Below are 15182 nucleotides of genomic sequence, written 5' to 3'. Positions count from 1 at the left end.
CTTCGGAAACAAAGTCATCAGTATATTTTTTACACTTTAGAATACACTCAAAAAAAAAAAAAAAAAAGCACAGAACACCTCCACACTTCTCAAACAAAAATTTAACAATGAAGTAAATAATAATAATAATAATAGTAGTAGTAGTAGTAATAGGAGCAGCAGTAGCAGCAATAGTAGTAGTAGTAATAATAATAATAATAATAATATAGTAATAATAATAATAAGGTACTATTGTGCAAAAAAAAATTTTTTTTTTTTGCTAATCCATCGTTAGATTGCATAATGGTCACTTTGAAATCTATACAGGTAGATGAGTGAAGAAGTTTAGAGTGCTTAGAGATCTATATAGGAAGGTGTAATCCAATGATCGATGTCATGAAAAAAATATCAATCATTTATTTGCATGAAAGATACGATCCAAACCTCCATGAAAAGAGATGAGATAGTGCGAAGAGAGAAAGTACATGAAGAGAAGGAAAAAGGTTATTAGTATCTTCTAGAGTGCAAAGTATATAGGAGCGGAATGAAGTCTTGATTAACAGAATAAAGTGGTCATGGTTACAAACTGCCTTCCAATAGATTAGAAGAGTAAACAAAGTGTTTCTTGCTTAAAGAAACTAAATGGTTAAATTTCAAACATAAAACCACCTCCGTTGATGGATAAGAAGAGTAAGGAGTTATTTTGAAAATAAAATTCTAAGAATGAGAGGGAAAGGTGAGCAGAGCAGCTTGTCTTGAGTCCAAAAGGTTACATTGTATTATAGATGTGGTTTACAATTCCATTACTACTGCACAGATTTATGTTGGATCCATATCTTCAAAAGCAGAGAAGTTTACCATTGTTTGGTGGTGTCAAAAATCTAAAGTAGAAGCTAGTCTGGCAGCTATAACTCTAGCTATTATATTACAGAATTTTTAAGCGTATACCTTCTTAAATATTTAAAATTACATGACTATCCTCATAAAGTTATTATTTACATGTATATCTTCATAAAACATTTATTTTACATTTGTATCTTTTTCTCCTTTTCTTTGTTTGCATATATACCCATGCTATCAATGCTGTTAAGAAATAAGTGGTTTCAAATTAAAATGAGTAAAATACTCTCAACTGATAGACATGCAAAAAAAAAATTATAAGGATATACATACAAATAGCAATTTTGTAATGGTATTCATATATTTTTACATATTTAGAAGGTTAATATGTTCAAAAAATATATTAAAAAAAGATCAAAGCCCAGTCGAGACTTGCAAAGTTTTTTACGACTCAGTTGAACCGATAGGTCAAAAGAAAATTGGCCAATCCTAAAGATAACGTCAGGCAATTCTGTTCCCCATCACAAAACATTATAATGACTCTTAAACATAATTGTAAGATTAGTATCAGTTAGAAGATATTCTTCATCTTTTCTCCTAATGAAAGTTATAAGATCTCGTCTAACATTTTCCAGAAAACATATCAATAGTTACCATCTCGTTGAAGGATAGGAGAGTTCGGCACCTTAATAGATAATGAGATGGACCACAAGAGATGCTTGAGCTGTTTCAGGTTTCACCAAGCATATGTTGAACATGGCTTTGCCTGCTGTGATATTACCATCTCCCACAACCAGGAGCGGCCTAATGTATTTGAGGGCCTAAGGCAAACTCACTAAATTGAGCCTTTTTCTTTTTTGTTTTGTTTTTGAAGCATTTTCTGTAGTGGGCCGGCCCAAGAAGAACTCACTAATGGAGTTTTTTTCTTTCTGTTTTGTCTTTGAGGCTTTTTTTGTGATAGGCCTTCTTAATTTGGGTCGGAACTTTAGGCGACCATTTTAGTTGCCTAAGGATTGGGCCGGCTCTGCCTACAGCAGATTCTTTAGTTGTTAAGCATGTGCGAGGCATAAGCTTTGAGTCCTGGGACAACGCTATTCCCTAAGTTTGAGATGCATGCACGGGAATTTCCTTTTGGCTACCATATCCACCATCCACTGTGCACCTGAAAAGCCATACCTTCTGTGGGTACGGTGGAACAAACATGGCATCACATCCCAAGAAAGGCAATGCTCGAATGCGATGCTGTTGCTTTAGGCGCAAAGCTGGCAGCAGATACGAATCCTAGTAGCTAGGCTTGAAATGCACGACATCAAAATGATGACCGCGCCCGCGCCTAATGGTACATGTTCTTATACTTCTGTGGGGGAACATACAAGATGTATAAAATGCGAGTTCCCATTATCTGATGGTGGATGAACCGTAACAACCGGACTACTAATAGTTGATTCACTTGAATAAAATCAAAACGAAGCTATCACTTCCCATGGCTAGAAGATTTGCTACCAATTGGATCTCTATGATGCGGCTTTTGCAATGCAAAGTATGGTATCTGTAAGATTTTATTTATAATGTAGGCTGCCATTGATTGAGTATTTTATACTATTTGTGAAAAATGGGTTGAAAGTGATTCAAATAGATTGACTGGTAAAACCCAAATAAAGTTGTGATCCTAAAATTTTGGGCTATGGTCCATCTCAGTGTTTTTTTAGTATATATATATATATATATATATATATATATATATATATATATGGGAATGTGGTATAGAGGTATAGGGCCTAGTTCTTGGTTATTTGAGTACTTTAATGGGAGGGCCCTATAACTGTTTATTTATTTTGGCCCAGTCCCTTCTTCCATTCAAAATCCTACTTTGACTCAAAATTATATATATATGAGTTAGTGGGTTGTCTGCCGTTTTGCATGACAACATAAATTAAGGAGAGGGAGAAAAAGAGCCAGTTCTAGAGTTTATTCTACACATGAGGATTGCTCTTAAAGAAAAATTGTATCGAAATAGCTGGACTAAATGGTATATGATTAAATTTTTTTTATTATTTTTGAACTAAATTCTATGGTGTTTAAAGTTTTAGTATAATAATTCAGAAATTCTAACATAATGATCCAGAAATTTTAATAGTATCATATAGTCAGCCATCATGTCATCCTATTTAAAGAAGGATAGCTCTCGTTAATCTCCACAATGTATCGCAATAAAAATGAGAGCTCTCCGTCTTCGAAATGGATAATGTAATGGTTATTTAGCACCGTGGAGGATCCAAAATCAATTTGCTAAAGTAAAATGGAACACAGGGGCGCATGAAAAATTCCTCCCATTGCATCGTACCATGAAAAGAAATTATATAATCCATAAGAGTTGGTGTGATACATCACTGATGGCTAAATAATGAATCGTCCGACCAACCACCATGGGTCTAAAGAGCTAGCATTAATGCTAGCTGAGTGAAAATGCACGGTGATACATGGTTCAGGCATTGCACGACCGGATTCCTGCATGAGGCCGAGAGTGGGAGGATCATCTCCACCTGCGGCCCGCAACATGCCACTCGATTGAAAGCCGAGCTCAGTAGTGTAGATCCAACCAACTACATTTTAAAAGGTAATACACTTTTTTGGTTTAAGAAATATACGGAAGTAACATGTTTTATTTCTGAAATATCTAAAATATCTATGTAGTTGTCGAGTTTCGATTTTAAAAGCCGAGCTCAGCAGTGTAGATCCAACCAACTACATGTTAAAAGGTAACGCACTTTTTTGATTTAATGAATATACGGGAGTAACATGTTTTATTTCTGAAGTATCTAAAATATCTATGTAGCTGTCGAGTTTCCAGATTTCAAAAGCCGAGCTCAGTAGTGTAGATCCAACCAACTACATATTAAAAGGTAATGCACTTTTTTGGTTTAAGGAATATACGGGAGTAACATGTTTTATTTCTGAAGTATCTAAAATATTTATGTAGCTGTCGAGCAGGCCGGCCCGAGCCCTAGGCGACCGAGGCGGTCGCTTAAGGCCCCGAGCCAATGGAAGACCTCCGGGAGGCTTACCAAAATGAAGCAAAGGCTCCATATAAAACGAGAACAGGAGCTGGCAACGAGTCTTCCCCCTTGATGGAAGGGAGGTGGAGAGTTTCCTCGCGTGCAGAGGGGCAATTTGGGAAGTTGGGGACAATAGTTTTGTTTTGGGTGGAGAGAAAGAGAGAGGAGGGATTTGGTTGGCTTCATACACGTCTGAAGCCACTCTTATCTTTCATCCCTTCTCTTTTTTGGTTTTGGTCTTGGTTTTTCCTTCCCTCACATTACTCCTGAACCAGCTGGGCCATCAGCAAGAAAGATAGGGGGATTGGAGATGGACTTCTTGGAGGGTAGAGAAAGAAAGGGGGGGGGGGGGGGGGGGGTGATGGGACTTTTATTAATTAGATAGAGTGAATTTTCCATAATGCCCCTACTTTCTCTTATAGAGAGGTTCCTTTTTGGACAAATTCTTTCCTTGGACATAAAGTGCCATGGGATAACCTTTTCCTACTCTGCTCTTTCTTGACATGGTAAACAGTATTGTCAAGCATTATCTCAGTTAGTTAATCAGTTTTATGAGCCCTTAAGCATAATTACTTTTTCGTGTTTCCATTCAAAAATTATACTAAGCTGAAATTTTTTTTATCTATCTTTGTTGCATATATGTATTTTTGTTGAAATAATGTACTTGATGACCATCTATTTTCATTTTTCTTAAAAATATTTTATACTTATTAAATTTTTTTATTATTAAAAAAAAAGATCTCATTTACTCCGTCTTAGACTTCCAAATATATTGGGCCGCCCCTACTGTCGAGTTTCCAAATTTCAAAAACCGAGCTCAGTAGTGTAATTGATCCAACCAACTACATGTTAAAAGGTAATGCACTTTTTTGGTTTAAGGAGTATACGGGAGTAACATGTTTTAGTCAAAAGTCATTTAATCACAGTTTTCCATAGAAAATATTTGTTATTCCTAAAGTTGTCCGAAATGTGCATGTTAGCTTATAGTAAAATATTACGGACTCTGTTCTCCAAAAAAAAAAAAAACCCTTCAACCCCATATATTTTTTTATTGAGAGATCTGCAGTAGCAACTCATTAAGAAAGTACCTTGTATTCTCTAAATCAATTTCATCTCCTTAGATATCACCCAACAAATATTTACCTTCTTTTGCGATGGCAACCGGGGATCGCGCAATCGCCATTTAAAGTAAAAAATTGTGGTGCTCCAACAGTTGCCCCTGCAAAAAAATAAAGATTTAACTATTTTTTCTCCCCAAAGATACGACCCGAACACCACTGAGGCTAGTTATGAAAGGAGAGCTTCTATGCTCGTTCCATAATCAAAGTCAACAACTTACATTTCATCACTCTGAGCCCCCTTTTTTACACGGTTATTATATGATATTGATCAAAATGCTTTTTCAAATTGTTATTTTTACATATTTTGTTCGAAGTGATTTGAGGGGGCAATTTCGGTATGGCCAAATTGTTTAGGGATACCCCACCCCATAATCCATTAAAATAATAGATCAATTACAATACTGGTGGGCTTACCAGGGATGTACTGCATAAGGCCAACCGAGGACAAATATTGTTTGGCACTGTACCACTTGCTTGCAAGCAAGATGAGTTGAACCGTCCTGGATAAAAGTTAATCACTTGCGGCCATTGATCTAAATAAGGGCCTATTTGGATGTTTCAAGAGGATTGGATTACAAATTCTGTAAAATTTGTGGATTGGGCCACCTATTTAAATATATTCTTATATCAACTAAATACCACTTAGCACAAATGCTATAGAAAGAAAAAAAAGGACCTCCATCCATTCTGTAGCCCAGAGGCTGGGATCTGGGCTAAGTTTGGACAAATTTTTAGAAAACACAAGTTAAATGGACCAACAGGTTTGATTCTAATAAGATTTTCAGTCTAATCCCGTAAGAATATCCAAAAAGGCCTTAAGTGAGATAAATAACAAATATAAGCATATTTCTAATGAATTGCAGTATCTGTCTTTTTACAATACCATTATTTGGAACAACTAATACTCAAATTTCATGGCCTATAGGGTTATCCATTAAAATAATACTCAAATTGTTATTTTTACATATTTTGTTCAAAGTGATTTGAGGGGGCAATTTCGGTATGGCCAAATTGTTTAGGGATACCCCACCCCATAATCCATTAAAATAATAGATCAATTACAATACTGGTGGGCTTACCAGGGATGTACTGCATAAGGCCAACCGAGGACAAATATTGTTTGGCACTGTACCACTTGCTTGCAAGCAAGATGAGTTGAACCGTCCTGGATAAAAGTTAATCACTTGCGGCCATTGATCTAAATAAGGGCCTATTTGGATGCTTTAAGAGGATTGGATTACAAATTCTGTAAAATTTGTGGATTGGGCCACCTATTTAAATATATTCTTATATCAACTAAATACCATGATGCAAAAATAAAACTGTTCTCCCAAGTGCAGGAGAATCGCACAAGTAATATAACTCGGGAGTCCGAGGTCGATTCCTCAGGGAACGAAATATGGATTATTAGCGTAATTTCAGATGTAATTTTTAGTTGATCTTTAGAAATTAAAAGCAGAGAATAATATGTGATTAAACAACGTTCAAGAATATAGAGATGGCTAGGGATCCGGAATCCTCCTTAACAATATTACTTTCAATAAATAAACTCGGCGATTCTTGATTAAGGATTAATATGATAAAATAGTTCTAATCATGGAGTATACAATCTTAGAACATGAATTCAACATCCAAGTATTTATCGTGCCGATTACGTCTACGATAAATCAAGCATCAAAACAATCCATGCATCAATATATATATAAACCATACAAGATCTATCTTATAGATGAGTAAGCAAGAATCAAAATCATACCAATGGATATTAAACAATTAGAATACAAGTTTAGAGTATACTTGATGAAAGCAACATGCCAAGGGTTCATCCATCACCCTTTGCCAAAGGAATTAGGCTCTCATTACAAACATCACCTCTTCCCTATTTTTTTTTCTTTTTTTTTCTTTTCGGAAACAGGGCATACCCTGTTTCCTTCTTCTCTTTTCTTTCCCCTGCCGCCGCCCAACTCCTCCCTTCAATCGCAGAGGCTCCTCTGTTTTCCCGATGAGAACCCCCTCTCCCTCTCAGCCGACTACCTTTTATAATCAACTCTCTCCCTCCATGGATCTTCGGAATGCGCTGGGATCAATGCTTTAGAGGCAAACGGCTGGATCTTGGGCGCGTGAGGCTGAAGCGTTGGAGGAGCTGATCTCGGCCGGATCCGGCGCTGAGAACGGACGCGATGGAGGAGGCGGAATGGCTGGGATGCTCGGGACTTGATACGGGAGCTGGGATCACGGGCTCGGGGCTGATCGCGGACTGCTGGGAGGTCGCCGAGATGCGGATTGAGGCTTGTGAACGGCTGGGAGGCGCTGATCGCTGTGGAGGAGCGCGATCTGGAGGACGCCCGAAAGGGAGCTGATCACGGACGGCTGGGAGGTTTCACGGGCTTGGGCGGATGCTTGGGAGGTGATCGCGGAGATGCTCAGGTTGTGAGGCTGAGAAGGAGGAGAACGCGGACGAGACGGATGCCGGAGGTGATCGCGGACGTGGACGTCGTGCGGATGCTGGGGATCCGGAAGCTTGGATGCGGGCGTTGATCGTTGGTGAGGTGGAATCTGGGAGAATCGCCAAAGACGCTGGCTCACGGATGCAGGGGATGAAACTTGGACTCGCGGAGGGTTGAATTGCGAATGCTGGGATGAGCGAACGAACGGGATGTCTGGATGGCTGAAATATGGCATGCTCTCCACCGTGCCAAGCATCTGCTGATCATTCTCTAGGCCATAGGTTGATGATGTGTAGTTCTAGGATGATCTTTCCTTAGATGTTTCATTGCTCGTTCCCTCTGGATGGTCGCCAAGTGTTGCTCCAGTGTGATTAGGCTTGGCTGCTACTTGTGGTTGTGGGCTTGATAAATGATAGGTTCGACCACGCCATAGTGAGATTGGGTGCGTACGTCTTGGGGCCATGCATCTTTCTGAACCCAATTGTACCAAATGTGCATTTTATCTCTAGTTTATGATAACCTGCACCCCTCAAAAAAATATAATATTAATGCAACACTTTTATCATTATTTATTAGCAGTAATACTAATTTAAGTGATGTGTAAATCGCACTTTTGTGCTCTCATCACACCCCCCAACTAGCTTATTGCTAGTCTCTAGCAATTAACGAGCAAACGATAAAATGAGGGCACAAAAAAATGTTGTCTATCCTATGATTTTTTTTTTTTTTTTTTAATTGAAGCTGAAGATACAAAACTAAGATACGTACCCATTTTCGCAGGGCATTACGATTGCACTTAGCACGTGCAACAAGCCGTTAAACCCCTAGGTTACCCTAGTGGACGAGTGTTGTCTCGTGAGGGTTTTCAGGGATGTTACCCACAAACATCATGAATGATATGACATGCGGTCCTAAATTCTAAGCTAATACCCATGTAATTAATATATATTTTCAAGCATGGCAACTATCAAAGCAAGGGAAAATATGAAAGTGTAGTGTGCATAAAATAATATGACTTTCTCAGAGTACTAATACCTCCACCACAACATGGTACCGCTTGAATTTTAGGTACACTACTCAAGTTCGCAAGTGTTTACTACAGTTTATTAGAACCTGATCTATCAAATTTTTAGAATATCACATGTTGTCTACATTCGTCAAGAATGGTTCGTATGTAAAGAAAGAGCTATCAATCCCAACTAAATATCCAAAGTACACAAAGGTCCAATACAATGGAGTCAAACCAGCCATTACCACATGTCACTGGGTTCAGCCCGACCAACCCTATTCATGCTTTTTTTTTTCTTTTTTTTTTTTAGCATAAATATTGGAAACACATATGGTGATTACAATAGTCCAACCCCCTTAGGCTCTAGCAAGGTCCATGTAGCGAGTTTTCGGCCAATGACTCTTGATCCAGTTGGCTCAAGGCATTAGGTGAAAACACCCCTCGGGCTTAATTACTCGAACCAAACTACACCACGAGGTTAGACTTGTCATCTCCTCATTTATTTATTTATTTATTTATTTATTTTTAATTTTTTTTTCAAAATAGAGAAGGTAAACTGAACCATATAACGTGACTGCATCGTGACTATAGGTCAACCAAGGTCGGAACATAAGGCACTTAGGTGATCTAGCCAGGGTATTCAACCTCTATCTTTATGTGAAAACCAAATCATGAACCTTATAGTACGGACAAGGATACTCGTACTTCTTTTACAGATACGGCTTAATAAAAATGCATTAAACAAATATGAACTCCTGAGGCCTTCCTATAATCATTAAGTACATGTGCGGGGATCTAATAATAGGTCTCTGATCAGTCATAATATGCATGTGTTCCTTGCCGTAATAGTTGCACAAACTCAATATGAAAATACATGTGCATTTGCTTAGAAAAGAATGCAATTTTTTTTTTTTTTTTAATCTCAAAATACTTCCCTCCCCCCAACTTAAACATTGCATTGTCCTCAATGTAATAGATACAAGAAAGCTATAATGAAAGACAGTAGAGAAAATAATATTGAAGAGAAGAGGAATACCTTGAGCTGTTGATATCCAGAAAATAAAACCTACAAAACTAGAAAAATAATCCTAACTAATATACACGTACCTTTGCCTTCATGCTCAGTCATAAGAAGGCTCCCCCAAGAAAAAGGAGTCCTCTTCATCTGCAAAATTCTCAAGAAAAGGTTTTAACCTGTGTCCATTTACCTTAAAAATTTTATCATCCCGTGGATTCTCAATTTCAACCGCCCCATGTGGAAAAACAGTTTTTATAATGTAAGGACCTGTCCATCTCGATCGCAACTTACCAGGAAACAGATGTAAGCGGGAATCATATAAAAGAACTTTTTGCAAAGGTTCAAAAGATTTTTTTAAAATTGATTTATCATGTAAGATCTTCATTCGTTCTTTGCAAATTTTAGCATTATCATAAGCATCTCTGCGAATCTCATTAAGCTCGTTCAATTGTAATTTTCTGGCTAGACCGGCATCTTGTAAATCAAAATTCAATTTTCTAATTGCCCAATACGATTTATGTTCTATTTCTACAGGCAAATGACACGCTTTTCCGTAGACTAGCCGGTAGGGTGACATGCCAAGAATGGTTTTGTATGCAGTCCGATAGGCCCATAATGCATCTGATAGTTTTAAGGACCAATCTTTTCGTGATGGATTTACCGTTTTTTCTAAAATACGCTTGATTTCCCTATTGGCTAATTCTACTTGGCCACTAGTTTGCGGGTGATATGGGGTAGCAACTCTGTGGGTGACACCATACTTTTTTAATAATGTCTCAAAAGGCTTATTACAAAAGTGTTTTCCACCATCACTGATTATAACCTTAGGCATCCTAAATCGTGAAAAAATATTTTCTTTTAAAAACTTCAGGACAGGTTTGTGATCATTGGTCCTACAAGCGACAGCTTCTATCCATTTGGACACATACTCGACCCCAACTAAAATGTACTCATATCCAAAAGATGGTGGGAATGGCCCCATAAAATCGATGCCCCAACAATCGAAAATTTCGATAATAGTAATGGGTTGAAGAGGCATCATTTGCCTACGAGTTAGACTTCCAATACGTTGACATGGATCACATGTCCTGCAGAACTCGTGGGCATCTTTGAACATAGTAGGCCAATAGAAACCACATTGCAAGACCTTTGCAACAGTTTTCTTAGAGGCAAAGTGTCCACCGCAAGCATCAGTGTGGCAGAAAGAAAGTACGCTTTGTATATCATGATCCGGTATGCATCGTCTAAGGATTTGATCGTTGCAATATTTAAATAAATAGGGATCGTCATAGTAATAATTTTTTACTTCGCGCAAGAAAATTTTTCTATCTTTCGACCCCCAATGCTCCGGCATCCGGCTTGTAACAAGAAAATTTACAATATCTGCATACCATGGTATACTAGAAAGTGCAAACAACTGCTCTTCAGGGAATGAGTCCTTGATGGAAAACTGTGGCACTGAATCATGAAAAACTAATCGTGATAAATGGTCAGCAACCACATTCTCTACTCCTTTTTTATCTTTGATAGTGATGTCAAATTCTTGGAGTAGAAGTATCCATCGTATTAAGCGTGGTTTGGCCTCTTTCTTATCCAACAAATATTTTAGTACCGCATGGTCCGTGAAGATAACAATAGGAGCACCAAGGATATAAGAGCGAAATTTATCTAAGGCAAATACTACTGCAAGCAATTCCTTCTCGGTGGTGGTGTAATTCATTTGAGCATCGTTTAAGGTTTTGCTTGCATAGTAAATGACATATGGCTTATTATCCTTGCGTTGTCCTAGGACAGCTCCTATTGCATAGTCGCTAGCGTCGCACATAATCTCGAAAGGTAATGACCAATCGGGTGGTCGCACGATGGGTGCAGTGCTAAGCATAGACTTCAACTTTTCGAATGCCTCCTGACAGGTTTCAGTCCAATTGAACGGTGTATCAAGGGATAGGAGGTTACATAATGGTCGAGCTATGACACTAAAGTCCTTAATGAACCTCCTATAGAATCCGGCATGACCCAAAAATGATCTGACATCTCTAACTGTCTTGGGTGCAGGTAGCTTAGCAGTTAAATCAGTCTTAGCTCTATCTACTTCCATGCCCTTCGATGAAACAATATGTCCTAAGACAATTCCTTTTGGCACCATGAAGTGGCATTTCTCCCAATTCAATATCAAATTCTTTTCTATACATCGAGCTAAGACTGCTTGTAAATGTGACAAGCAATCATCAAATGAGTCACCAAAAATGGAGAAGTCATCCATGAACACTTCCAAAAATTTTTCGTTCATGTCTTCAAAAATGTTGAGCATGCATCTTTGAAATGTTGCGGGTGCATTACACAACCCAAATGGCATTCGTCGGAAAGCAAATGTGCCAAAAGGACAAGTGAAGGTGGTCTTCTCTTGATCTTCTGGTGAAATTTCAATTTGATAATATCCCGAATAGCCATCAAGAAAACAATAGAAAGCATGCCCTGCAACTCTCTCCAATACTTGGTCTAGGAAGGGTAGAGGAAAGTGATCCTTTCGTGTGACCAAATTAAGCTTTCGGTAGTCAACACACATGCGCCAACTCGTCGGGACACGAGTTGGAACTAGTTCACCTTGTTCATTTTCTACTACCGTCAAACCCGACTTCTTAGGAACAACTTGAGTAGGGCTTACCCACTTGCTATCGGAAATTGGGTAAATAATACCCACATCAAGCAACTTGAGGACTTCTGCCTTAACCACATCTCTCATCGTAGGATTTAACCTTCGTTGCATTTGCCTTTTGGTTTTGGCATTGTCCTCCAAATATATCCGGTGCGTGCAAATTAAGGGGCTAATTCCCTTCAAATCGGCAATAGACCACCCTAAGGCTCCTTTATGATTCTTTAAAACATCAATTAATTTTCTTTCTTGGGTATGATCAAGTCCAGACGAGATGATTACAGGAAAAGTATCTTCGGGTCCAAGAAAAGCATACTTAAGTTCCTTTGGTAAGGGTTTCAATTCGAGCTTGGGTGCTTGCTCATGGGATGGTTCTATTTTCACCTCTCGAGGTGGCAACTGTTCAAATTTTTCTACTTTTGGTCTCCACCCATTGATCATCATGGCGTTCGAAAAATTCATACTAGGTTTGACCAACAAATCATCTTTATTGGTGCCATTAGAACACCAATCAATTAAACTATCGCCGGATGGATCGTTAAATGCTTCAGCTAACAAATATTCCTCCGCGATAGTTTCAACCCAATCAACCTCTTTACTCTCTTCGAAATCATTGGGTTGTTTACACACATTAAAAATATTCATTTCTAAGGTCATGTTACCAAAAGAAAGCTTCATGACGCCATTCCTACAATTAATTAATGCATTAGAAGTCGCAAGGAATGGACGTCCTAAAATGACCGGAATCTGAGATTGTGAGTTCGAAGCCGGATGTGTGTCCAATACAATAAAATCGACAGGAAAGTAGAACTTGTCTACTTGGACTAATACATCCTCGATAATCCCCCTTGAAATTTTAACTGATCTGTCAGCTAATTGCAAAGTGACGGAGGTTGGCTTCAACTCACCTAAACCAAGTTGCTCATAGACAGAATATGGCAACAAATTCACACTCGCCCCTAAATCTAACAATGCTCGCTCTATCCTAAAGTCGCCTATGATGCATGAGATGGTTGGGCAACCTGGATCTTTATACTTAGGGAGAATGTTGTGCTGCAAAATAGCACTAACATTTTCAGTTAAGAATGCCTTCTTCTTAACATTTAATCGACGCTTGACAGTACACAAGTCCTTCAAAAATTTGGCATATGAAGGTACTTGTTTGATTGCATCAAGAAGAGGTATGTTGATTTTTACTTGCTTAAAAAGCTCAAGAATTTCAGAATTAGGTTCGAGCTTTTGCAATGGCTTTAATCGTTGTGGAAAAGGTGGAGAAAAAGGGCATTCAACTTTCTCGGTAGAAGTTGGGACCTCAACTTCATCTTTGTCCCTTTCATCAACTTTAGGAGCATCAGAATTAGAAGTGACTTGCGGTCTCAATTGGACGGTTTGATCAATGACTTTCCCATTACGCAAAGTCATGATACTCTTTGCATGTTCTGTATGCGAACTAGAAGGAGCCGTATTATTACTACCGTGCACTTGTGGGTTAGGTTGGGGTTGAGCTGGAAGCTTACCCTTCTCTTGGGTACTTAGGACGGTAGTCAACATTGATAATTGGTTCCTTATGTCTTCAAAATTTCGAGAATTTTGAGCATTGATACTAGCTTGACCTTGTAGAAAAGTTTGTATGGATTGCAAGGTATCCTCGATATTTGGCTTTTGAGAAGGTGATGGTGCAAAAGTAGGATGTGCAGGTGGAGGAGCTGAATGGTGTGACTGTTGAGGATGATCATTTCTCCACCTAAAGTTTGGATGATTCTTCCAACCAGGGTTATAGGTATTCGAGTATGGATCGTTATAAGGCTTTTGGTAGGAGTTCATAGCATTTGCTTGATCGTGCAAGACTTCTTTGAATGCTGGTATGGTGGGACAATCTGTAGTAGTATGACCCGACATATCGCAGATACCACAACACTCATTTCTAAGCTCTATAGTCTTGACAGGCTCAACCTGTTGGGAACCCGCCCATGCCGCTGATATTTCAAAAATTTTTCAGATGGCAGCGGAATCGGCATGCACGGGTTCGACGTTCATCGCATGAACGTTGTTTCGAGACCTTTCGTAATTAGGTAAGAATTAAAACTTTTAAAACTATTAGGAAGATCAAATCTTCACCTTGCGCGGGTAGATGATCACCGCAAATCTGAATTCGTGGTTTTGGAAGAGGGTTCGCTTGAAGCCGTTCAAACGTCCGGCCTCTACGGGTATCCACACGAAGCAGGATCCGATCCAAGCTTTCTATCTCACCGGGGTGCTAGCTCCCTTGCAGAGATGGCTTTGATGGCTGATGTCCTCTCTTTCAATCAACTCTTGATTGCACTTGAGAGGAGGAAGAAGAAGGATGAAGAAGAGGAAGAAGATCAAATCCCTTCGCAGCTTTCTCCTCTTCACACGCGCTGAAGCCAAGGAAGAAGACCAAGAGGAGGGAGACGCCTCCTCTTCTTTTCCCTTGCTGATGGCGGCTGAACCAAGGGAGGGAGAGGGTGGCCACGTGATGGAGAGGAGGGGGATTCCTATATTCATTAGGTCAGCCCCCAAGAGTCCTCCTTTTATAACATCTAGGGCTCCTACAAGTTAGGAGCCCTTGATGTATTACCAAGAGGGGCGCCGGCCCCTCTTGTTGCCGCACCAAGAGATCCAAGGAGGAGGGGCGTGAGCCCCTCCCTCTCATGTTGCCCTAATCCTCATCTAATGAGGATTGGGAGGCCCTAATGTGGTTTAGCCTTAATCCAATTAGGCTTAGCCCAAGGGTGAACCAATTTGGATCCAATCTAGGCTAGTCCTAATCCAATTAGGACTTGAATGAACCATGACTCAATTGAACTCTTCAATCCTAATCCAATTAGGAGTCATGTTGATTCATTAGATTAATAATTAATTTAGACTTAAGGAATCCTAATCCAATTAGGATGTATTTAATTTTAGTCCTAATCCAATTAGGACTCTATTTGAATCCGAAGTCCTAATCCAATTAGGATTTCTAGGAATCCTACTCCAAGTAGGAATCCAATTTTAATTCAAAATTTCTAATCTCATTAGGATTGTAGGAATCCTAT

The sequence above is a fragment of the Phoenix dactylifera genome, chromosome 14 (genome assembly GCF_051530095.1).
Source record: "Phoenix dactylifera cultivar Ajwa chromosome 14, Ajwa_hap1_PhDact_Kaust_v1.1, whole genome shotgun sequence".
Classification (NCBI taxonomy): Eukaryota; Viridiplantae; Streptophyta; class Magnoliopsida; order Arecales; family Arecaceae; genus Phoenix; species Phoenix dactylifera.
This window is presented reverse-complemented; position numbering follows the sequence as displayed.